The following is a 3,952-nucleotide window of genomic DNA, read 5'->3' on the forward strand; positions in this document are numbered from 1 at the left end:
ACACGCACACACACAGTTATAACTAAACAGTTGTAATTGCCAGTTAAAACTGCATGTGTGTGGGCGGCTTTAGAGTAAAATCAGGATTTCCTTCGATGGGTCTAACACAGAACAACTACAGACAAAGTAACACTCAAATAATAGCGTCTATAGATCACTTGTGAAATGTTTCGTTTGCTTTGCTTTTGTTTAACACCGTTGAATGACACACAGGTAGAGTAGACACAGCAGCACTCCAGGTACATCTGTGATATTCAGAGTTGTAGCGACTGGGAATAGGGATACTACAAAGAATTAACTTTATTTTTAAGGCGCAAGCGCAAAGCAACTTTATTAAATTCCGCATTTGGTTTAGAGCAAAAATATTTACTCGACAGCTTGACGCCAAGAAAACGACCAGAATACAGAGGCGCCTTAACAATTACTTCACACATTCCAGCTACTTCTTTTATAAGCACATCTCTGTTAATTCTTTTGACAGCTCCTGAGATCTGTCTTGCTTCACGCATGCTGTGATTCAACTCAAATGTCCTCTTACCAATATCCACTGCATTTGCAAGATAGCATTCTCACGAAGTGGTGTGGTCATATGGAGAGAATGAGGGATAAGGTGTCAAATTATGAATATGATGTAGAAGTCTTGCAGGGAATAAAGAGAGGGTGACAATGATAGTGCTGACCAGATTGTTTGGCTGGCACGGGTGCTGGAAAGAACAGAAGAGTTTGTGAAAAATAGAGAGGAGAGATGCGGTTTGTAGAGAGGGGGTTCGACGTGACGATGATGAGCTTTCAGTGTACGTACTACACATATACGAAGTAGAGGGGTCATGGGGAAGTGCAGCATGTCACTCAGGCCCGTACCTAGAGTATTTTATGGGGGGGGGGTCTTTTTTCCCAAAACTGGACATTTTCTTCTATAAATTTCATTGCATATATAGGTATATATAAGATGAAGTACTTGAAAATGTTATTTTAGTTATATTAAGAGGAAAAATTCATATATCACTCTTGTATTTTATATTACTAAAGAATGATGTTACTGTTTAATAACAAATTTTATTAAAAAAGGACTTGCCAAAAAAAAAAGTGTTATTTATTACTTTGTAAGTACAGTTCAATGAATAGGATAGTCACAGAAAATATGGGCTTCCAGAAATTTTTGGGGAGGTCGACACACTTCTGTGGAACTCTGGTGTTTGAATAAGAGGTAACCACTGTCTAGATCAGTGTTTCCCAACCCCTGGGTAAATTACCCCAGTGAGGTAATGGACCCATATTTTTGGGGTAATGAATGGTCTGATCAGACGTGTTGGAAAAGGAATTGTTGCACAATTTCCTACATTGGTTGCCTTCCTTGATAAGATGAGTTCTGAAGATATCCTAGAGATCACCTGACCAGCCTCTTGGAAATTCGCATAAGTACTTTCCAGATTTTAATAGAACCAACAATGAATGGGAAAGAAATCCTTTCAATGTGAGTGAAGATATCATTCCTGATGAGGACTGTCCAACAAAAGAAGAATTTATCACACTTAGGACAAATAATACGTGGGAACCAATGTTTACCAACGCTAGCCTCTCGAGCAGTGCAAATTCTCAGAGGATTTCGGCCAGTTATCTCTGTGAGCCAGCTTTCTCTACTGTCCTGGGAATGAAGACCAAGAAACGTGACAGACGCAACATGTCATCTGACGCCCATTTAATAAGCCCTTACTGCAACTAAGCCCAGAATAGAAAAAAAAAATTGCAATGCAAGCTCAACCTTCACACTGAAGAACCAAAGACAAACATAAAGTGATAACTGAATAATATGTATTATTGTTGTTTTATTGAATATTCTCCATTTATAATGGTTGATTCTGATATACATAAAAACGGAAAAGTTTCCATTTTTACTGGACCCCAAAATATATACAGCCAATAGCGGGGACATATGACTCATGCAATTCATTGGGTGACTGCGAAAAAAAAAAAAAAAAATCCAATATTATCGGGTACAGATTCAGTGGGGGTAATTGATAACTGCAAAATTGAATTTTGGGTAATCATTTCATCATTTCGAAAAGGTAGGGAAACACTGGTCTATATATAATATTGCTCCACCGTTACAACTCTCATGGCACCTTATCTTCCTTCTTTGAGGCAACTTCACCAGTGCTATATATATATATATATATATATATATATATATATATATATATATATATATATATATATATATATGTATATATATATTTCATGCAAGTATATATATATATATATATATATATATATATATATATGCAAGTATATATATATATATATATATATATATATATATATATATATATATATATATATATATATATATATATACTTAAGGAAAACGTTCCTATTTTTGGGAAAGAATATTTGGCTACCAATTTGTTCAAATGGAACAGCAAGAATTTATAACAAAAAATATAATCGGTATTAAAGGGATGAATGTGATGGTGACTGTTTTGTGTATTGTTTTCCTTAAGTCGGAACATCGACTATGTGAAGACTAATGAAAATATGTAAAATAAATAACATAATCAGGAAAATAATAATGCATTGCATTCTACTTGCTGCTTTGTTATATTTTTGTTAAATATATATAGATATATATATATAATAATATATAATTCTGAAAATAGAAAAGTAAGAAAAATAAAATACGTCTGTTATGAAAGTCTTCCATTATTATTATTATTATGATATTATATTATTATTATTATTATTATTAGCAGATAAGTGAAACCAGTAGTAATAATTATAATTAATCTAGTCATCAGTCTCGGGACAGCAGTAACTTCGTGTGGCTATCTTCTGTAGGTAGTTAGGATAAAACAATTAATAAGGAAAATAAAAATGCACAACAGTCCACCAGGACAGGTCAACGGCAAAAGAGAGAAGCACGGTTTAGTAACTAACTGCAGTTTCTGAATGCAGGTCCATCCCTAATTACGGAATCTGAAAGAGCAATAAAGTTACAATGTACGGTGGGAAATAATAACGCATACGAAATTCTCTTTGGTAACTTTCATATTTCAGAGCCGAATAAATTTAAATGACGAGGAAACCGAGGATGTAGCAACCATAGATATATGTAAGGTAGCAACCTTAACTCGTTTTATAACTGGACACATTTTTTTTGTCTCGCTGTAAACTATCACGGCAATTTCACATTTTCGTCAGTTTTTATTTACGTTATAACCCAGTGTGTACCCTTCCTAATGTCCGATGTACGATAATATCTTAAAAGTTCAATAGTCGAGGATGATTAAAAGAATCATAAAGGTCGGTACGCTATTGCATTGTATCGTGTCTTGGATACAATATTAAAATGAATAAGTGACAGTGAAGTATAAGTGAAAAACCTTAAAAAGTATTTGGAGTTTTCCATTTTTTCATTTCACCATTTTATGATAGATTTAACATCACAAGTAGAGGCTTTAATATGAAACCATTTTATGTTTACCTATTATGCCCAGTGAAATTCTGGATTTTCATTGCTTGCTAATTGAATATACTCATCTATGCTATAATTTTTTTTTTATGAATTACTAGTTTTTCTTTTAATCAAGAAACCCAAAAAACCACTGGGACTTGTTGCTTAATTATTCTTGAGTATACTACTTAATGTTAATATTCATTCCTGGCGCGAATGACACTTTTAAATGTATGCTTTGTCTTTTTTCTACTGAAAGAAAGATATTGTCTCATCCTTGCTCTCTGTTAGAAAACTTCTCTTTTAAATCCAAATAAACGACCCCTTGCCTGCTAAAGGTTTAATGGATAATGCTCATATGAAGTTTCTAGAAACTTCTGACCCATGCCAGAACGCTGTTATCCTTCTTCTGTGACGCTGAAGATGCCAATAGACGTCTCTAGATCACATTCACCCAAGAATTGGCACGACTGAAAGTACGACAACTTTACGGTAGTGGGC

The sequence above is a fragment of the Macrobrachium nipponense genome, chromosome 45 (assembly GCF_015104395.2).
Source record: "Macrobrachium nipponense isolate FS-2020 chromosome 45, ASM1510439v2, whole genome shotgun sequence".
NCBI lineage: Eukaryota > Metazoa > Arthropoda > Malacostraca > Decapoda > Palaemonidae > Macrobrachium > Macrobrachium nipponense.